At 44.5% G+C, this 23,279-nt stretch overlaps 1 protein-coding gene across 2 annotated transcripts in view; it reads right to left on the bottom strand.

The window, feature by feature from the left end:
- Positions 1-23,279, bottom strand: part of Trabd2b (TraB domain containing 2B) — a 682,282-nt gene that overhangs the window by 161,503 nt on the left and 497,500 nt on the right. The window lies entirely within an intron of this gene.

Genomic DNA, 23,279 nt, shown 5'->3' with positions numbered 1-23,279 from the left:
TTGATCCCAGCACTCAGCATCCAGGAAGCAGATGTAGGTGAGTTTAAGGTCAGCCTAGTTTATATAGTGAGTTCCAAGTCAGCCAGGGCTATACAATAAGACAGGTGTCTCAAAAAATCATCATCATCACCATCACCATCACCATCACCACTACCATCTTTATCATCACCACAGTATTAGCTAGTTTTTTGTCAGCTTGACACAAGCTAGAGCCATCTGGGAAGTAGACTCTTAAATAAGCAAGCGTATGGGCAATTTTTTAACTGTGATTGATGTAGAAGAGCCCAGCCCACTGTGGACAGTACCATACCGGGGTTGGCGGTCGGTCCTGGGCTGTATAAGAAAGTAAACAGAGCATGCCCAGAGTGAGAACTCTCAGTAATCAGTGTTCCTTCATGGTCTCTGCTGCATTCAGTTCCTGTCTCCAGGTTCCTACCTTGAGTTATTGTCCTGACATCCCTTCATATCAGATTACAACTGTAAGCTGAAATAAACCCTTTCCTCCCAAGTTGTTTTTGGTCATAGTGTTTAAACAGCAACAGACAGCCATTATGATAATAATTACCACTGTTACTGCCATCATTGCCATTATGGTTGCTACCTCCAGCAAAACCGTCATCATCATCATCATCAATAAGGAAATCTAGAAGAAGGAGGGGTTTGTCCAGGTGACCTGGAGAGCTTGAGGCAGCTCCAAACCTATAGTTTACTGTTTAGCATAGGAGTTCTAAAAATAAGCTTACTGACATAAGTGTGAGCCCAGAGACTCCTGATAAGGAAGGAGTTGTCATGGAGACTCGCCATCCATGTTTATACATAGGTATTTTCTCTCAAGGCCAATCTTTCTTCTCTGTTGGTGCCAACTCTCCATCTGTAGCCAACGACAAGGGACAATATTCCAAACTCAGACAGGGAGGAATTCAATGCCCCAGATTCAATGAAGGGTTTGGGGATTCACACGTCCACCATAACTTCCTTTTTAAAAGAGGAAACAAGAAAAACCATCTCCTTACCTCAATCCCATAGCGGTCTGCAACAATATTATCAGCTTCCAGTTCTGTTACCATTATATGTTTTGCCAGCCGCAAATGGGACCTAAATTACATATTGTAGCCACCAAGCCTTGGGCATAGGTCCATAAAACAAGACTTGAGGGAAATTAGGTGAGGCTGAAGGGAAGTCTGGCCTGGAAGAAGAAGCTAGAAAAACAGCACACCCATGCTGTCTGCAGGATCCTTCTCATGTGGGGTGCTGGGTATGTAAGTAGGTTCAAAGATGACATTACAGAAAGGCCAGAGGGAGAAGTGAGGAGAGAGGCCAAGTAAGACAGAGCTTAGAACTAACGTGTCAGAACCTGCTTTTCTTTCTTTCTTTCTTTCTTTCTTTCTTTCTTTCTTTCTTTCTTTCTTTCTTTCTTTCTTTCTTTCTCTCTCTCTCTCTCTCTCTCTCTCTCTCTCTCTCTCTCTCTTTCTTTCTTTCTTTCTTTCTTTCTTTCTTAAGTTTTTTGATCCCAGCTCTGGAATATGGTTCTGTAAAACTATTTTCACCCATGTATAAAAATCACTGGTATCTTTTGTCTCAAACCCTGAGCTAAATGTTAAGGTGGTGAAGGTTCACTGAGAGAAGCAAAAGGTGCATGCTCCACTTGTTCTTGTCTTCATTTTGCAGCCACTGGGAACAAAGGGAAAGGCATTTTTTATCTTCTGCCTCAAGAAATCGTCTGTATTCTATGTTGCTAGACTCTTTAGATATTTGGAGGTGAGTGTGGTCCCCAGTGAAACTCTCAACAATTGAGGTTAGGAGCGGCCAGAAGGGTTTTCCCACTCTCCTCTCACTGGGATCCTGTGTCCCCTTTGTAAGACGAGTGGGCTGGATTGGATTCTGTTCAACTGAAGCGTGAAGAACACAGCATTTGAGACCTATAGAGAGAAGCCATGCATACAGAGCTCTGGGAGATAGAAGCCACACTGTAGACAGACAGAAAGATGTATCTCGGAACAGAACTCCAGGACAGTGTCTTTGGGGAGGTGGGATAAGAAATTTAGGTCAATGAATTTAGAATCTCATAGACACTGGGGGTTAGGAGGAAGAAATGATGGCTCTGTTGGGGAACCTGGAGAAGGAAAGGTTTCCAGCGTTAGGTGCCTGGGGTGACATGCTGAAGGAAGTAACAAGGGTTGCTGAAGCCTCAGGGGAAGAACTTGGAATTCCTAATGTTCTCTCGGGATTCTCTGATTACCATCAATTAATCAAATCCACTTTGGAAGGGGTTTGGCATCTGAAATAGAATTTTAAAAGCAGGTAGCAAGCTTTTGAAGGCATTCAAGTCAAAGTACAACAAAATCACAAGGAAGAGAAGACTTTGAATGAACAGCCATGCTTAAGATGTTTGTTATCATGGAATGATAAAGGAAGACTTTTGCTGTTGTTTTGAGACATAGAGTGTTGCTATGTAGCCCAGGCTGGCCTGAAACTCATAGTTCTCCTGCTTCAGCCCCTTAAGTGCTGAGATGACATATGTGTAGCAAGCTGCCATTTCTATCCCAAGAAAGACCTTAATTGACAATAACAAAAATCGTAGAGTAAGATAGTAACAAATAACATGGTGCTCAGTTACTGCTACACAGAATTGCTATTTTCTAGGTATTATGCTGTGTTCTGTATCTGTATTCTCTTTTTCAAGTCTGTAAACAGTGCTATGTCTGAGAGGTGCTATGCCTTGAGAGAATCACTGTGGCCTCGAGGGGTTAGTTTTCTTAACCCCAAGTCCTCTAGCTCATGACAAGTTGGGTTCATAGTCTTAACACTGACATTACTAGTTTTTGTGTCATGATTATAGGTAGGAATGTTGAAGCCCTAGGAGGATGAATGACTTAGTCAAGGCCAACATGACTTAATCTCCGCCCACGACATTCACTTAAGGGTCTACTCAAGACTCCCTAGGCTCCAGACCTTGCTTTAGTGCAGGCTTTAGTCCTTCTTTCTGGACTCTCCCAAAGCCTTCTCACTGGGCCTTCCTGCCTCTACCCTCTCTTCCACATTGCACCCATTGCACCTTTGAGATCCAAACAAAATCAGAAGCCTACATGGCTCAAACTGTTATGGAGAACCTGTCATAATCTAACCTTCCACTCAGCTGTCACACACCATGCCTGATGTTCCAGTGTCAATACCACCGCATTTCTTTCTCCGTAACCCCAGTCACCACGCAGCCTCCATTTGGGGACTCTGGCCAGTGCTGTGTATTTCAGGTTCACCATGTCCTTGGACTATTCTTCTTCCCTATGACTTTGGCTTTAAGATTAAACCTTGTTGATATTCCCCTGGCTTCCAGGTGAAATGAAGATGATTATTAGCATTTGACCCCCACCAAGACAGGACTACACTGCAGGATCACAAGCTCCTTGTATTACAGGGAGACAGGTAGTCCATGATTTCCACGAGTCTTTCAGAAGCAAGTGGCCATGTCTTCTAGTGGTGGTGAAAGTCATGAGGAGGAGGTTGGAACCTGGTGGGTTCTGAGGGTGCTCTGTGGACAGATATATAACCACACTGTATACTTAAGGAAAAAGGCCCACAGTCACAGAGGAATATGCCGTGGTTTGCACACCTTGGCAAGGATCAACCTGAAAATGACATGTGACTGTCTGTAGTATTACTGCCATCTCCAAAAGCACTCTATATGTGGCCAAACAGTCTTTGTCTTTCCTTTATCAGCCAGCAGAGCAGCCTCCTCAGGCATTCTGCTCTCATCTGCCAGGATGGCTTCCTGGGCAAGCCCTTGCTGCCAGCTACAACCAAAGTCTCATCCCACAAGGCTCAGCACAGACAGCGAGGCCACAGCCCAGCTCTTCTGCACACGATCAAGGGACAGAGGCAAGACAGACATAGAAATGAAAACAGACAAGCTTCAGTCAGAGCAAATAAAGTGAGCAATGTGGGCAGGAACTTGGGGACATGGCGGTCCAGGAATCTGGAGGGAAAAATGCCCATAATGGCATATTTTCCAGCAGTGAAAAACATTAAGACCCACTTAAAAAATGTAGTTCTCACCACAGCTATTTCTGGACCCTAGCCCAGAAGAGCAGCAGGCATATGAATGATACTCTCTGCCCACAGTTGCCAATCCCGGCTGGCTGTCTCTGTCCTAAACATCGTGTGCCTCGTGCACCTTCTTGACTAAGTCTTCGCAGACACCTTCATTGTCCACTGGCATGCCTGGGTTGCACAGAACGACAGCACAAGGCAGCCTTCTCAGCTTTTCACATGGCACTGTCTTCATGGTATCAGAGAGACTCAGGGGAGTAGAGGGGACTTACTGAGATCCTCAGAACCTCAGTGGAAGGAGCAGAATAGATATCTAGAACTCATAGATCAAAGTCCCTCTGCATCTCTACCAGCTACCAGGTTCCTCTTGCTAAACCGCCAACCCCATCCTAAACAATATGTCTGCATGTATGTGTGAGCATAATATACACACATAAATATATGTATATACATTAACATGTTACATAGGTATACAAAGATACAATGATACATATGTGTATGTGAAGCCCATACAAGCACATGGTCCCACTTGGAAAAACATGAAAACACATGGGTTCTAGTGAGGAAAAACATCTACTCTGTAATGGGTCAAAGAATTTGACAGGCCATTGATGACCTGTCCCTTCAAGGCTCCAGTTTTCCTACTTATAAGTCTGGCTACAAATCCTTGTCATCTCTCTGGGCAAGCTCAAAGAAGAAGGGTTAGGAGAGCCCATGTGAACACCAGGAAGGAGCTGGTGCCATCCAGTTTATTCCCACCTGGTTCTGAGGTAGCAGTGTGAAGTGGCCTCTCCCCACTTTTGTCTCAGATTCCTTAGTTCAAAAGGATGACAAGTGCTCCATCTAGGCTGTCACATTCCCACCAACAGATGGAAATGAATGCTCTTTGGAGACCCCATCAGAGCTACCTGGCTCATGGGCTCAGAGCTCTGAGGCACTTCAGAGCAAATTCCTGGAAGGTGTGGGGTGAAGAGGCTGAGCAGGCAAGTGGCATCTCCACAGCTGTGCTGCTAACACTTGTTCTGTGTTCTTCTGGGGAACACAGGAGTCAAAGGGGCTGGGGCTGCATCCCAGTGACACTCTCCAGAGGGCTGGCCATTCCTTGAACAAAAGCAGATCCCCTCCACTACTCATCTTAGGCTAAGACAGTAATAATACTAATTACTAATAGTCATGAATACTTATTAGATAGCAGGCAAGCAATAATTGTTCTTCCTTGGCTATTAACATATTTGAAGCTGCTAACGACCCAGGAGGCAGATGCATTACTATATTTTCCCACAGGTATGTGGATGGGGCAGAGGTCAAAACCACAGGATGAGTAGGCAGAGCAGATGGGGACAAGAGGCTAGTAGAGGGCTCCTGCCCTCAATGCTTTCCAGACCTCTATATTCATAGGTGTCATGGAGAGTCAGTTTTCACTGGACTTTATTTTTTTATTTTGAGAACTCAAAGCCAAAGGCACCTGACCTTGCTATCTTTGGGGCCAGGTGTAGTGAGCCCAGAATCTAATGATTTTGTTCTGAATATTAAGGTAAATTTTCTGCCTCCCTGTGACTCTGGTCTACCAATAAAGAAATAAGAATAGAAGAATGGTGGTTTTGTAATGAAAACCTAGAGGTTTACTCTGACATGAAGTCAGGACACACAGCTATTCTTTCATAAATATTAGCTTTCCCCTTTTCTTTTTGACAATGCCAACTTTAGATGGAAGATATCTATATATCTCCACAGGGAAAATTGTTAAGTTGTAACTAGTATCATGTAATAAAGTGTACAATGAGGTTCTGCTTTCTATATCACAAGCTCCTCAGTCCTTGTGGAGAAGGATCTGTCCATACTGCAATATCTTACTTCCATAAGATACCAGGAAACAAGAGTCAAGTTTTCAATAGACACAAGGAAACTGAGTTGCAGAGAGGAACAGCATCAGCAGAGACCCAAGACCAGAGCTTCAGTCTCCTGGCTCCAGCCTAGTGTGTGGCTCTATGAGACATGAACATCTGCACCTCTGTCTCTTCCAGCTACATATGGGATGTCCTGAGGACAACATCACCTCCAGTTGATGAGCTATGCCATTAAATAGAACGCAGAGAGCAATGCTGAGTATTTACCATGTGCCTTTGCTTGATGACACACATTATCTCTTCTGATCAATCCTAATAATCAGCAGTCAAGACACTAGTTTTTGAAATGGAGCTCATGCCATATACTGCTGTGAGCAATTGTGAAGGCCAAGTGCCACTAGGGCAGGCTATATAGAAGGCCTTAAAAGAAGCAAATGAGAGAACTGGAATGCCATTGCATAAATCAAGGAATGGGGATTCACAGGATACAGAATTCCTAGTGATTGTGTGTGTGTGTGTGTGTGTGTGTGTGTGTGTGTGTGTGTGTGAAGGGAGAAGTTAATTCCGTTGAGTTTTGTGGGAAGAGGACAACCTTGGCACTGAGTTGCAGATAATAGATCCTGGATAGCAAGTCTTGAGGAATACTTGCTGAGTAAATGAATAAATGCAAGAATTAAGAGATATGGAAGAAAAAAACCAGTGGGTGGGGGGAGGAGTAATTACTGGAAAGTCCTTTGGCAAGCAAAAGTCAAGGTATGATGGGTTAACTTTCAGCAATGCCTGTATAAATGAAGTCAAGGCACACATGCAGGCAGTGACTTCAGCCCTACACCAGGAAGAGAACATGGTAGAGGAAGGCAGAAGTACCAGGCTTGAAAGGCTGCAGGTTGAAGGTTTCAGAATGTACCATATTAGTCATTGAGAAGATTCAAAGAAAAGACAGTCCCTGGAGGAACTGGGCAGGGATAGCCATGGCTTCAAGTTGACATGAGCTCTTGGCTGGGAACACTGGCACATCTTCACATTCCTGGTAGCATGCTTTCCCTGAAGGGAGCTGTGAGAAACATAAGACTATAGATGTTATAGCCAGAGGCCTGTGCCCAGTGGGTAGGCTAAAAGAGAAGTCTCCAGTACCTCAGGGGAGACTTGGAGGTTGCAAACAAACTTAGAGAAAGGGGCTTTGAAATAGGCAGCAGTTCCCCAAAATCACCAACATGGGGATCAGTCTGCCTGGCATCGTAGTCGTGGTTTATGCCCCTGAACCTTAGGAAGGATCCGGAAAATCAAGTTAGGGTGGGAACAATCTCAGAAAATCTATAGACTACAGGATGGATACAGGTTTCATGGTACAGGCAAGAGGGACGGTGGAAGAAGGGGCTTCCGTGTATTTCTGTTTATACAATAAGTGGGTGAAGGGGCATAGGGGCAGGCAGAGCAGGAACAGCCTGGGGCTAAGTTCCACAGCCATGGTGAGAATGCACAACACATCCTGGGTTGGATACTCTGAAGCTGGTCTCAGAGACAGATCTTGAGGAAGAATCTCACTGGGGCCAACAAACATCTGCATGCCCTTTGCCTTCTGCCTTTCCTAACCTTCTCATTTCACTACCCTCATTTTGCAGACATAATTGACATAGTTAGTTAGGTGTACCTTTCAGCAGACAGTTGTAAGCTTTGATTTAAAAAAAAAACATAGTCAAATTGCCACCCAAACTGACATATAAAGGAATTCCACGCCCCCCAAAATTCCCCTGTGTCTTTCTGTAGGAAACCCTACCCTCGTCCCCACCCCTGGCAACCACTTATGTTTTCTTCTATATACAGTTTTGCCTTTCCCACAGCATCACATAACTGACTCATTCGGCACATCGCTGTTTGAATTTGACTCTTTTACACACATATCAGACACAATGCACTTGTTAATTCTGTCTCTCTCATTGCTAAGCAGCTCTCCTGTATGTGGATGGACAACAGTTTATCAATTTCCCACTTTGAGGACATATGGATTGCTTTCATTAGTGTACAGCATTCTACCCTGTGCATACAAGGGCTTTTTGTATTATCATATGTTAATTGCACGCAATAATGGGTTTTATGGTGACACTTTCATATACAATATACTGTATCTGAACTTAAGACTTTATAATGCTTGTGTAAATACCTAGGAGTGGAACCTCTGGGTGTGGTCAGTGGATGTTTAACTTTATTGGACTCTAGAGAAGTGTCTTCCAGAACGCTTGCAACACTGTGTCCCCAGAAGCAGTGTGTAAATTTGTAGCTACTTCATGATCTCACCAACTCTCAGTGTATCTATTTCTGTATTTGTACATTGCCCCATTCCCTGGTTGATTTGCATTTTTTTCTAAGAACTAAAGATGTTAACCACTTTTCACGTGCTCATTTGCCATCTTATGTCTTTTGAGTATTTACATCTCTCATTTACATCCCTAAATGCATCTCTATGTATTTAGAATACAAACACCAAACTGTTGGAACCAGTAAGCAATCCCATCTAAGCTGGCCCCTGTCGTATAGAGACTTCCAAACACAAGTTCAAAACTTCTGCTCTTCTCATCTTAATCTTTATTAATATTGAGGAACACCTACTAAATGCAGCTGCTTTAAATGCTTTACTCCCTGTCACCATTCATTGATGCAGATACATAAGTGATAAGTAGTGAGGAAATAAAGGTTTAGAAAGGCCAAGAGCCCCACCCAAGGTCACTCAGTGCTATGAGATCTCATACACCCTGATGAGTGACAAACAGGCAGTCACTGGAGTAATACTTATATAGCAAATACATATATGACTCCTCTACAAAACATATCTTATAAACAGAGTTATAAACAGGGCTGTAAACAGGAGAGGGCTTATTTATGACAACGGCACTCATGGAAAGTACCCAGGGAAAGGGCAATCGAGGAGAGCGAAGGAGAGACCTGGAGGAGTCCAGTCTACTGAGTGAAATATCTTGGTAAACAGCAAAGGGTGGGAAACAGTCCACGGCGCAAACGGAAGCCAAAGCAAGCAGGGTAGTAGCTAGATTTTCCAGTGTCTTGGTACTGAGGCTGAGCAGGGCTGACAGCGTTGGCATAGACTCACTGACATCTGCAGAGCACTCTCCTTCCCCACCCACTGTCTTCCCATCCTCAGGAACACACTGTGAGGTTGCTGCCTGGATTTTACAAGTGAGGAAGCTGAGCCCAGTGGGGGTGGGGAGCGGAGCTTGTAGAATAAGCCCAGGTGCAGGGCAGACTTCTAGTCTAGCACTCCTTAGGCAGAAAGCAAGTTACAGAACAGGCCAGCTACCATAAACTAAGGTCATAGCAACACCCCAAAAGACTCCAGATTCTTGGTGACATGGACCCTTAAAACATCAAGGGAACTGGAATTTGGGAGTCACAGTCTTTGGCATCTTGAGGCTAAGTGGTCTGAAATCCAGATGATGCAAGCTGTAACATCTTGCAGTTAAAGACTGAAACAATGACAAGGCACAGGCTCTCTAGGCTTCTGTTGGCATCCTACGGGCATTTCCTGGGTGACAGCGCTCTAGGAATGGCCTTTAGGGGGAGCAGACAGACCATTTAATGACCAGTAAACCAAATGGCACTGAAAAGGTAAAAAGGAGTCTGGCAAAACATTAAACTTCCTGGACAGGCAAGAATGCCCCCCCCCCATGACCCACAGTACTTGAGAGTCCCCGGAGTACCTGACGGACCTCAAATATCAATTAGGCCTTTGGCATTTTGCCTCTAAAAAGGCTAGGAGACAATACTGAAAAGAAGAATGCAGCCTTCAGGAGGTTTGATTTTTGTTTTTATTAATTATCTTGGGACGCTGTGTGAGTATGTGCATTTGTACATGTGCACATGAGTACATGTGTGGAAAGCACACACATGCAGCTACAGAAGGTGTGTGTGTGTGTTGCTTTTTCCACATTGATAGTGAGGAAATTAAGGTTTAGAAAGACCACAGATACATGTATGGCATATATGTATAGGGCAGAGGACACTTGTAGACTCAGTTCCCATCTACCATTATATGGGTCCTGGGGATTGAACTCAAGTCCTCAGCGTTGGCAGCAAGCACCTTTATTCACTGAGCTGTCTCCCCGTCTTGCTGGGCCCCATCCTTCAGATTCTTCTTTTTAAAAAGCTCAAATGTCTAGACCTCCCTGCGTGTCCCAACCCTTTGGGTTTAAAAATCAAGACTGTCTTCATTTCATCTCATCTCATTTCATTTCATTTCATTTTTAGAGAGCAGAGGAGAGGAAATCCAGTCTCAGACCTCACCCAGATGGTTCACTTTGCACAAGGCATGCTGGCAAGAGGAATGCAATGTCCTTGCCTCTCTTTAGATTTCCCAGACCCTCCTAAGTGACAAAATAAGCCAATCTCTCTCTCTCTCTCTCTCTCTCTCTCTCTCTCTCTCTCTCCCACCCCTCTCTCCTCTTAATCTCTGGATTCTTCCCTCAAAATTCCAAGATAGTTCCCTTCCTCTCCATTGCTTACACTCCAGTTCTCTGCTTTTCAATCAGCAGTCTCAGCTGGGCCACCCACCTTGAGCCAGGCCTCCCTAGGCCCCTCCTCTTACCCTGCATCTCTCTCCTCTGTCTGCAGGTCCTCAGCTTCCAGGACTCTGCAAAGCTCTTGTGCACTTTTTATATGTCTTTCTTGTGACAATATTAAAAAAAAAACTAGGATGTTATTCACAGACCATTCTTGGAAGCCACAGTGAAATGGAAAGGAAAAGGTAAGGCATTGAGGAATGTAAGCATTGGGGAAAGGGTGGGTATTGTTTATATTTACTGTTACTGCCAAAGAGAAGAGCCCCAGGCAGGTGAGCTCATGTGCAAAGGCCCCGGGCAGAACAGAGTAGGATGAACAGAAGAAACAACAAAGATGGAATGAGCTGAATGGAAAAAAATGAAGGAATAAGCATTTGCTGACCATGGAAAGGCAATCAGGAAGCAAATCCCAGAGAAAGTGTTGCTCTGTGCTCTTCTGCCAGGTTACAAAAGGAGGAAGCCATGTCTGCATGCAGGCAAATGGGTAGAGAACTCATAGGCCACCCTTGACCTCTGCCAACCAGGTGACTTTATTCGAACCAGAGCAGTAGAAATATCTCAGACATCAACATCTTGCTGCGTGACTTTGGTCCATCACCCACTGCTTTGGAGTCTCCACTTTACAATCTGAAAATGGTGATGGGAAGCAAGAGGCAGAGATGGCCCTGGACACGGACTTACGTGGGACCCAAGTCCTTGGTCCTCACTCAAGGAGGAAGGTGGCTTCACATCTCTAAGCAGAGTAACTGACATTCTTATGGAAGAGTCCCAGGAACATAGGATGACCCCAGAAACCCTGCCAGTTTGGGAAGCAGATTGGATTGATAGGCCAGGCCTCAGGCCTCTCTGCCCTTCCCTTCCCACTGCCAAGCCAAGTGGGCAGCAGACAGCCTACTGGACCAAGGGCAGACAGGCGGCGGGCAGGCAGGGTGAGCCACGGGCACAGGGAGAAAGGAGTACATTGTCTGCTGAAACCCAACCAAGGGGGCTGGGGCTACAATGCAGGGGATTCTTTTGCGAGAAACAGACATGCCTTTCTTCCACCAACTGCTGCTAAAGGAGCCACTGGATTTGATTCTCTCCCATTTCACCCCAAACAAATGATAAATAAATAAACCACAGTGAGCTCTGAACACTGGAGCCAGGACCCTGGGCCCAGAGCAGACTGGATGCTGTCCTCCCTAGGTAAGGGAGGCTCCTGGTCCAGGTGGGCCTGCTTGTATTCCTGGCCTAGGCTTATGAAACATCTGTAGTGACCAGGAGCGGGGTCTTTGGCCTAATAGAGCCTGGATGTGGGGCAGGCCTGGCACAGTTGGGGAGTTCTCAGGTTCAAAGGAACAAATGCTGGGGTAGTACCCCACTGGAGAGTGTCTAGATGCAGGAGTGTGGGCTAAGCCAGGCTCCATGGGCTTGCATCTCCTGACCTGCATCTTATCTGGGGTTTGCTCTGGAGACATTCCTGTCTCCATCTGCACACTTCTTCCAAACACCCAGGGAGCTGGCAAAGGAGCAGAGTTTCTTCTCCCAACGCTAAAGACATCCCAGGAGTGATGGGCTTTGTGGCAAGCTAAAAGATAAGATGATGACAGAGTGGCAAGTCTCCTCCCACCTCATTTGCTAGATGGTCCAACTGAGGCCCAGAGTGGTAAAAGAAACCATCTGGTCCCAAGAACTCAGTTATCTGATGCTTGAAGCTCTCAACATTCATAGTGCCCTGAATAGAGTAGCCATGCTCTTTGCAGGCATCTCTTCTGACTCAGAGAGTCATCCTGAGTCTTGATGACGCCATGAGAAGTGAGCTAGACTACTGGAAGGTACCAGCCATTGTGTAATGTGCCACTGGAGGACCCACTGTGCTGTGCTGCCCCTGCTGCTGGTTCTTGCTCCTTTACCTGTTACTCTGCTTTCCTTTCCACTTGCCCAACACTGTTCTTCACTGAGGCGCCAGGCCCAGTACTTCTGAGAATGCTGCTGATCCCTCTAACCTCTGCTCAGCCAGCTCACAACAGCCTTTGCTGTGTTCTGACAGCTGAACTCCACTGAGGCACGGGCTCCTAGGGTACAGAGGGCAACTAGGCCTACCCTGCTCCAAGCTAAGCATGCTTCAGGCTTCTGGTACCCTCTACTGGATCTGCCTTACACAATTAAGATCATTTCTCCCTAACTCCCCACACCCTCCCACCACTTGCTCCTCTAAGACTCTTGTTGACACCCATGGACTTCAGACACACCCCTCCATCAGAGCACTCAAAACACACACCAGTGAGCCCCTCAAGGGTTGGATGCAATTTACAGTGATGGCCACTAGGGCACCTCTAGCCCATGCCTCCTCTGTTCATTCCTCATTTGCTGGACATCAAAAGAGTAAGACCAACCACCCTGCTCTTACAGAACTGTTCTCATAAGGTTCTGTCTCTTAGGGGACAGTGATATGTGCAAAGCCAGACTCTCCTTTCTATCTCACAAGGAAAGCCTGGACATGCTTTGAGAGCCACAGTCTGTCTATCACAGGGATCAGTTCAAGCCTCAGGGGGCATGGCCACCCTGGGCTATGTTTACTATGCCTTATCTTAGTTTTCATAGATCCTGGCAGTATGCGGTTGAAAAATGGTACAGAGATCCACATTTACAGTCTAGGGAGATGGAGCATGAGGGATCCAGGACTTATAATTATTACAGAAGAGACATAGAGAGGCCTGGATCATTTCTGGGGAAGAAATAGCAGCTTTTGAGAAAAATCAGGACAGCTGAAAACTGAGCATATACATACATGCAAAGACCCAATTACTTCCTTGGAGCTGTAGGGATACATTCATAGCTTTTTTTGTACCATATTGTCAAATGTTTATAACATCCGAGTCAGAGTTTGGCCCTGAATACTGACTGCTGTATTCTCAAGCCATACTTCCTTGCTCTTAGGATCAGAGGCCTCAAATGGATATGTCCAATGCTGTACCTTCCTGAAGGCTCATCTCTTATCCCTCTTCTGACAGATGCTTCTCTGCTTACAGAAGTAACCAGGGCATTTGCATTGGACAGGTATGATGGCCAGTACAGTCTCAGGAACCTATATGTGATCAGACAATCTGTGCCTTACTACTCTCACTTTCTAAGGCTCTGTCTCTGTCTCTGTCTCTGTTTGTGTGTGCCTCTTAGTGGTATGTGTGTATGTGTGTGTATGCGAGAGTGTGTGTATGTGTATGTGTGTGTATGTGTGTGTGTGTGTGTGTGTGTGTGTGTGTGTGTGTGTGTGTATGGTCAGGGTAGAACCTGGGTCCCTGCTTACTTTAAGCACTCATCCTACTACTGAGCTTCCATCCTCAGCTTTCCCCTGTGTTCCCTTTTTAAAAATGATATTTAAAGGCCTTTTCCTTTCACATGTACAATTATAGGGTCCCATTTGGGAAATTGGGGATCTGTTTTATAATTTCTGAACTAGTTTTTTTTTTTTTAAGAAAAAAAATCTTAAAAGTAGACTTTTTAATATAATATATTCTGATCACAGTTTCTCCTTTACCAAGTCTTCTCAGATTCTCCCCACCTCCCCACCCTTCAAATCCACACCCCTTCTTTCTCTCATTAGAGAACTTAAATAAATAGAACACAATGAAGCAGCCCATGAATCAGCACCCCAGAAGTTTGCTAGATAGAGTACTGAAGTCAATGAATTGGCACCCTCAAAATTTTCTAGATAAAGTAGTGAAGTCAGACCAGTGCTTGGTTTGGCTTTGGCAACAACTTAGAAAATGGAAATTTTAGCTGGGCAGCTGAGAACGGTGGTTCACCCAGGGTCCTGCTTAGTGTTCAAGCAGCTTCTTTGCAGCAGACACCGTTCTGCTCTCTGAATAGGGACAGTTTCTTCTTTTTTAATGGTCCTCATGTTACAGTTAGATACATCTCCATCAAACAGCATTTCATGAGGGCCTACTGTTTGCCCAGTTACAAAATTCAAGTTACAGTTCCAAAGGATTTCAGTGACTTAGAGATGCAGAAATACAGAAAAGGCCAATGGATGCCAAAAGAACTGAAATGGGTAGATGACAGTAGGGAACAGGCTCCCAGGAGACACATGGATGATTCTGGCCAGCTAGGCCTCTCCCAGTGGCTTTTCTTCACCTTCTACTCCAAAAAAAGCTGTAGCCAAACATCTCAAATTCTCTTCAGACTACTTGCTCCATCTCCTTTCTGGAAACAGTTGGTATCCACTTAGAGTCTCATTCTGCATCACAGCTATGGTGCCACAGAGGCCTCGAGATGATGTGGGTGCTTTAAAGAGAAGCACCATGGAGAGACAGGCACACAGGAGAATGTGGAATGGCTCCTGAGAGCTTCTCGGGGTGGGGGTTGGGGGAGAGAACAGGAGGGTATGTGTTGCTTTCTCCAGAGCACTTCCTGAAGGAGGTCCTATCACATCTCCATTTCCCAGACAAGGAATTTGGCAACAAAGCTGGCTCAAGAACAGAGTATGGGCTTCAGACTATTTAGCTCTTTACTTCTCCATGTTTATACCTAACCTACGTAGTAGGACTATGCACCCAGGGGGACAAGCTATTTGTTCCTATGAGAAATCTCCACAGTTTTGCCTCCAATATGTTTTTGGTGGGTTTTCTGTGGTTGTTGTTTGCTTGGTTTGGTTTGTCTGTTGTTTGTTTGTTAACAGTAAATAACCTTGGGATTTCAGTTATGGAATAATCTCATGAATGAGGGGCTTAGGAGCCCAGGCTGGGGCTGCACACACACAGAGGTGTATCTATTTATATATTGCATAATGGGATTATATTTGCTGCCCAGCACTAGCTGAGCCCAGCTGACCTCAGAGCTTACCTATGACTCCTTAGTGCTGGGTGCTCGGAGCTGACCTGTGTCTCTGTAGTGCTAGAAGGACTGACTCATTTGCTTGCTACCTGTTTTTTATACACTCACCACTGGCAGCTACTATGGCTGCTCAGAATGATAAGTATAAACTGGCCTAAATATACATATGCAACTTTCTGATGCATCTTCTCCCAAATGGTAATAGACAGGTTCCTAAGATCAATGATTGTTACATAAATTGGTGTCTTCCAATATGTCTGTACTGGGTATCCAAGGCATGTATGCTGAAGACAGAGGCGTGTAGTCAGTGATACTTGGATAAGACTCAAACATCATCTAATAACCTTCTGCCCTCCCCAGGTTACAGGTGGTTCTCAAAGGCTAGAAAGGAAATTAGAGCCCATTACTCCCGACTCACACGCCAGGGCATTATCATACTGTCTGGAGTTGCCTCATAGGGAACAAAGCACTCCAAAGAAAAAGAGCAGGCTATTTCTTCTAACAGAATCATAAGAACACTAGAGAAACTTCAATTAATCCTGAAAGAGGGAAAGAATTCTGTTAGGCAAAGGAAGAGAAAGGGATAAGTTAAAAAAAGAAATTAGCATTTAGCGCTAGAGATCAAGGGAACTGATACAAGTCCTTCAAACACTTGAGTTATTTATTTATTTATTTGTTTATAGTTCTTGTGCAATTATTAATTCCAGCTAAAACTCTCCAATACCCAGCTCACATGTGTGGTACATTATGTACCCATCTGGCAGCAAGATTGACACCTCCCTTGGCAACAGCCGGCTGATGCTTCAAACACGCTTGCATGTTTGTGTCCCCAACAACAGCGCAGAGAGGAAACAGAAAGAACATCCCGGAGTGTACTGCACTGATGCTCTGGCAAGAGAGTGAGCTGACAATATCTTGTCTGTAGTAGGGACTCAACTTTGGAAGAAAACTTGGGTCAGGCCCAAGCTCTGGACAGACTGAGATACTTGGCAGAGCAGAAGAGGGACAGGGGCTTCGGGAACTGTGAGGCCGAAATCTGAGGTCTCTGTAGAAAGGAAGACAAAGTTGCTCTTGGGGATTCCCCACCCCCAACATTCCCTTCCCTTAAACAAACTCTGGTGAAAAGAACGCATGCTCTGATCGTCCATGGAAAGGTTCCCTGGAATGTTGAACTGCATCTCTGGAATGTATAGATTTAACAAGCCAATTTGGAAATTAATGGAGATGCAAAGAAAGCCTTATGGTCACATTGCAAATGGGATGTCTACCTGAGTGAAGTGTAGGGGTTAAGGAGGCACCTTTGAGCTTCTCCTGTGTGATCTTAGCATGTTCTGGACTCAAACCTGGGCTGACCCACAATTGGAGGTAAGGGAGAGTCCATAGAAATTATCCACAGACACACTGAAGAACCCTGTGACCTTTACCATGAATTCCAAAATGATGGAAGTTAACATCCCAAACTGGAGAGAAAGGGAGGGGAGGAGAGAGAGAGACTTACCCAGCAGTCAGGCAACACCAGAGGGAATTTGGCCCTTTTATAATTGAATGTGGTAAAGATAAGGCAAGAAGGCTCACTTTTTAGTCATCTTGCAATGAGAAGGAGACTTACCAGACTCCCTGATGAGAAGCAACAGGAACCTCACTCATGTCCATCTCCCTGGCAAGAGGTCAGCTCACCTGAATTGTATGTAGACTCTACATGGGTGGTGTATATTCATCGGGCATATCACTGCTCAATCTCAAAGGGGGCAGGGATGGATTTTAAAAAACAGTCAAGTTGATAATTCACTTGGATAGTTCAATGTGTTTTGACTATACTTCAAAAGTCCTAAAAGTTAAAAAACTGGATCCATCAGTTTAGAAATATTTAGATCCTCTCAATCATGTGCTTGAATGAGGTGGTGCCTGGCCTTTTCTGGTGCTGCTCTTGTGATAGGAACTCAGGTCCCCAGGGCAGTTATTCCAAGACCACACTTGTCACTCAGCCAAACCTTCCTTTAATGAGATGAGATATTGGCTTCTAAGACACTAGACACTTTCATGGACCAAGCAGAGCCACGAGGGATAGATTGAGTTCCTATGGATAGAGAGAATCCTTCTGAAGCTAAATTAGCTGAATTAAACACCTCCTATGTATCATGCATGTATGGTAATAAACATGAGCACACACATATACAGCATGTGACCAGTAAGTCCCATATATAGCAACTTCTTATATGAAGAACAAATGTTCAAACAAATAGACAAAAAGTTAACAACCCACTGTACTCATGTCCTTGACTTCCAAAAGAATGCCACGACATCACTTGAAATTATGCTTTGAATTCACATTTAATAAGACTGGTTCTCTGGTTTCTAAGTTCACTGAAAACTAAAAGCAATGAGTAAACTGCAAAGGATGACAGCTTCCGTAAGGCATAAAAATCATTCAGTCTGTCTCTGATGGGGAAGACCCCTAGGAATTGGAGAACAGTAGCCTAGGGTCATCCAGAGAAGAGGCAACTCTTTTATACCTCATTGTTTGATGTCCAAGGTAACCGGAAACCTCAAGTCTCCAAGGAAAAGAGTCAGATGTTACATACAGTAAAAAAAAAAAAACAAAAAAAAAAAACAAAAAACATACTTTTAAAAGCTGTCCATCCAATGCCTTGGCTAACATCTTGATAACTGAGGGTCCTGGTTTTATTAAGTGCTCACTCTATACTGAGGCTGCCTAATTGAGGTTTCAATGTGTGCTATCTTCCAGTGCACAGCACAGTTTTCAAGGACAAATGATACTGGTGATTGTAATGTGGAATGTGTGATGGGCATGTGCTGGGCACTACCCCTGGGTGACTGATTCCCATGGCAACAAGCACTATGCAGAAAGATCACCTGCTAGAGACACTTCTAATACCTGCTTTCAGAGAGATAAGAACTCTTGCAATTAGCATGTTAATATTTGATTCATAACAACATTCTTGCCTTATGATAACTCTGTGTTCATGACCCAGGTGCACATTGTAATTATCATTCTAATTTGCTCAGCAATTCATAGTCCAAGAGAGCCTAAGAAGGTAAACTATATGTGTTCCTGCAGCAATGGTTTTCATTTGACTGCTATGACCCCAGTCCGCAAGTGCCCAAGCTAGCTCTCAAAAGGCTAGAATACTGGGTGTGAGTGACCACAGAAGAACAATGACTCAGAATTGTCATCTAGAGGATGATATTGTCAAACAATGTCTGCTTCATAGAGGCCCTCAACATTGTATAGATTGAGAACTGCAATCACAACATTGCAACTAAGACCCTCCCTGACACAGAGAAGGTGCTCAGAAAGAAGTTGCTGACTAGGTGATAACCGATCAATCTGTTCCTGTAACCTAAAGAATTATATAAGTCCAGCATGGATCTGCCGTATATGCCACTGCAGCTCTCTGTCTTAATAAATCCCCTGGAGCTGCAGAATCATTCACCTTAAGCTCTAAGCACCAAGCTACCCTTAGCTCTACAATTATCACAGGAAATGGGATTCTTAGCATTCCCAGCTAAGCAGACAGCACTGAAGCCTGGAGGGCTTTTTTGCTTGCTGAAACTCACCATACCCAAGGAGATCTACAAGCAGGAACTAAATGTTTCTCAACCTAGAGTTGGTTCCAGAAATGCTCAGAGGTATGGCATCTAAACAAGGACTCTGGTCATCCCAGGCAAGGCACATACTTGGGACTTTATTCTCATCTGAAGCAGCCCTGGGTACTTTCTAACAGATGGCATTCCTAAGGTCACATTATACCTCTATCATACATCTATGCCTGAGAACTGTCACTGTGCAGGGAAACTAGACCACCTTTCAGAGGGGCTCAGGCAGGCAGTGAGTGACTTGCTCACAGTCACATAGCTAGTAGCAAGATAGGATTTGAATCCAGGCTTTTCTGTGGCCATTTCACAGATAAAGACACAGGTTAGGAGATGTTTACAAAGTGCTGAGCAGCAGCCTTTCAGAATTTAGGAATCACAGGGCTGTGAGCTCCTCAGACACCCTGTTTCTCCATACCCAGCCCTAGCCAAAGCAGTTGAAAGAACAAAGACACAAAAACTAAAGATAGGGCAGTGAGATGTTAGGAATGTAGCCTAAAGAGAAGATTAGATATAATAATTCATAGACCTAGTGGCTCCTACAGAACTAGCCCTTGACTTCAGTAGGTGGATAGTTAACATTTTCCTGGTTCCAGGGGAGCTACCAAAGATGTCAGGCACTCAATTGCCATGTTCTTTCTGCAAGCTTCCATCCTCAGCACCCAACTTTTCTTTTCTAGAATTACTCCTCAATGGCACATTCCAGTCTCATCTCCTTTGTGACCTGAGCCCCTTTTCAAGAAGCATGGGGGAGGCGGCCATGGCTCTCCCCACAGAAATAAGCACTTTCTAACTGTAAGTGTTCAGTAGACTCCTAGGGAAGTGGGTAGGTGAACAAAGACATAAATTATCAGAGATGTCTACACTAAGTTCTGATTCTCAAATGTCTAGACAATTCTCTCACACATTTCTTCACCCATTAAATGTTTCTGAAGTACCTACTAGAAGGTTTAGTGGCAGGGTCTAGGGTCATCTGGAAAGCAAACTTGAAGAGCTTTCAAACAGGTCCTTTGGGGCCACTTAACTATCCTTTGCTTACTTTCAGACTTGCCCTCAATAGGTAGGTTAGGATCTCATGCCTCCTCCACTCAATGACTTTCAATGCCTTCCACTGCCTACTGTATCCAATTTTTGTGTTGACATTGAGACCTTCTGAGAACTAGCTGAAGTTCATGCTCTCGCCCTCACCTGTCCTCACTTCCTGTTCTATCCATAGCTTATTTATGGTCTACTCTTTGGCTGAGACATGCTATCAGCTTTGGTTAAAATCAGCCCAAGGCTCTGACTGAAAGCAATAGTTATTTGTTCTAACCCATTCATCAGTTGGGGCTGGATGGTACTCAAGTGGGTGTTCATTGGCCTGAGTTTGCCCATGTAGGTTGGACTCAGACCTTCTGTCTGCGTTCTGGGACTCAGGCTGAAGAGGCAGAAGTGAGTGGTAGCATAAGAGGGTGAGCCCAACTGAGTGTGCACATCACATCAAAGTCTCTGCTTGCCTTTTAATGTTTGGCTAAAGCAAGTCACATGGCCAAACTAAAGTCAAGAAGCAAGGGAATACATTTTGTCTACCAAAGTAATTAGACAAGTCACATGGTCAAATCCCACATCCTTGGAGGCTGAAGGGGTGTGTGTGTGAATATTTGTGAACAATAATATCATCTAATTCTAGTGGTTTTCAACCATTCCAATGCTGCAACCCTTTAATACAGTTCTTCATGTTGGAGTGATCCCTATCCATAAAATTATTCCATTGTTGCTTCATAACTGCATTTTTGCTACTGTTATGAATCATAATATAAATGATATGTAATCCCAAAGGGGTCAGGACCCACAGGCTGAGAACCATTGAATTCTAATACATCACTTCGGTAAAAAAATAAAAGAAATTGTCAGTCTTGAAAATGGAAAGGCTGGTTTGTATCATGGCTATATATCCTATTTGCTGAGGGGACTGGACACAGTGTACTCCCCCAATACTTCAGTGCATGGAATAAGAATCTATGTACAGAAATATGCTAGATCCTAGCCCAGACTACTGAACAATGCAGCTGCAGTGTGTCTGTTCTCCTGATCATACAAATAAACTCTTAACCATATGAGTGCCATTTTTCCCATCCCAAGATGGAGAATCAAACAAGCAACATGAGAAAACTCACAGGAAGCTGGCCTTGAGTTAAGTCCAGCATTGCCCTAGAAATGATCTGTCACCAACCCAAGCTTTTAAGAAATGAGTCTCCATATAATACAAGGTCAATCCAACCAATGAGGAGCTCTACTCTGTACAACAGAGGATTGTCCAGCCTAAATTCCCAGCTGCCTTACAGACACTGCATCCCATCAGGGAAGAGATGGGCATGTGTTTTTGATCTCTCTGAAAGATCCTGACCCAGTGCCACAGCACCCTAGGTGCCCTGGACCAAGACTCCAGAACCTCTACCATCACTTCCCTCACTTTCCTGGAAACAGTCTCAAATGCTGAGGTTCCCACCAAAGTCTTCCCATTCACCCAGAGAGAAAAATGCAGCTAATCAAAGCAATCTGGACTTTTCTTTCCATTCCCACCGCCCCACCCACCCCCACCCCACAGCAAAACCCTCCCTAAGTGGTTAAATGTTATAATAAGGATTTGGCATATTTACCTTGTCAAAGATTGTGCTTTTGTGGTATCTTGGGGAGCACACACAGGCCCAAGAGCCAACAGTGAAATGGACTATCAGGAGAGACCATCAAGAGAAGAAAACAACAGAATCTCAAGATAAGTCAATAGCCTCTAATCACACACAGAGCAGGCCAAGCACGCAGCTAACTGGGCCTTTCCGGCAAAAATAACAGTAATTAAGTAGTTATAAAAATTATTGTTATTATTAGCAGGATCATTATTATTATAATAAATTAAATACTGGCTAGAGATTCAAATATCTTTCTTCAGGATCTGGTTTCCACCAGTTCCTCTACACACTGGTTGTATCCAATGTTGGATCCCCTCTGCTCACAGAAACCACTGACACCCAGTCTTGCATTGCAGGCTCTCCAGGGTAAAAATGTATTTTTCAATCACTCACCTGGTCAACAACCAGTTTTTCAGCACTGTTCTGGTTGGAGTATGTATACTTCATACTTATGTGTTGAAATTCTGCCCCTTGATGAGATGGTGTTAGGAGGAGGGTCTCTGAGAGGGGATTAGGTCATGAGGGGAAAGCCCTTGTGAATGAATAAAGTCCTTATAAAAACAGTCCCAGAGAGCTAACTAGCTCTGTTCTCTAACACGTGAAGTCATGAGTAGACAGCAGCCTTCAATCAGAGTATTGATAACTTCATTCTAAACTCCCAGCCTTGAGGATTGTCATGGTGCATAGTTTTATGTCACCTTGACATTAGCTAAAGTCCTCTGAGAGGATGAAACCTCAATTAAGAAAATGTTTCCAGGACTGTCTTCTGAGAGGCTCCACCCAGCACCTGACTGAAACAGATGCAGAGATCCATAGCCAAACATTGGACAGAGCTCAGGGAGTCTTGTGAAAGAATTGAGGTAAGGATTGAGGGACCCAGAGAGGATAACTCCACAGGAAGACCAACAGAGTTAATTAACCTAGACACTTGGGGACTCTAAGAGACTGAAGCACAAACCAAAGAGCACACAAGGGCTGAACCTCCCCTCCCCTAAAGCCCCCTACATATGTAGCAGATGTGCTGTTCCTGACCCTGTTGTATTTTGTGGACATGGTCCCCTAACTGGGCTACTTTCTCTGGACTCAGTAGGAGAGGATGAGTCTAGTTCTGCAGTGACTTGATGTGCCATGGGAGGGGGGAGCTTCCCCCTTCTCAGAGGAGAAGGGAAGGAGGAATGGAGGAAGGGCTACACAAGGTTAGGGGGGCTGGAAGTGGAGGGAGGAAGTTTCAGGATGTAAACCAAATAGATGGATGGATAGATAGATTAGATAGATAGATAGATAGATAGATAAAAATGCTTCTATAAGATGGTGTGTAGGTAAGCCTATAGGGCAATTTCTTATTAGTGATTGATGCGGAAGGGACCAGCCATCTCTGGGCTGGTGGTCCTGGGTTCTATTATGAAAGCAGGCTGATCCCTAAGGCCAGGCCCCAGTAAGTGGTGCCCCTTCATGATCTCTGCCTCCTTGTTTCTGCCCTGTTTGAGTTCCTGTCCTAACTTCCTTCCATAATGAACAGTGATTCGGAAGTATAAGTTAGTAAACTATCCTCCCTAAGTTGTTCATTTAATCATAGCAATAAAAAACCCTAGGACAATTGTGAAATATAAATTTGTGTTGCCCCAAAGACACCGTCAATAAGACAAAAAGACCACCAACAGATTGGGAAAGGATCTTTACCTATCCTAAATCAGATAGGGGACTAATATCCAATATAT

The sequence above is a fragment of the Mus caroli genome, chromosome 4 (assembly GCF_900094665.2).
Source record: "Mus caroli chromosome 4, CAROLI_EIJ_v1.1, whole genome shotgun sequence".
Taxonomy (NCBI): domain Eukaryota; kingdom Metazoa; phylum Chordata; class Mammalia; order Rodentia; family Muridae; genus Mus; species Mus caroli.
This window is presented reverse-complemented; position numbering and strand designations above follow the sequence as displayed.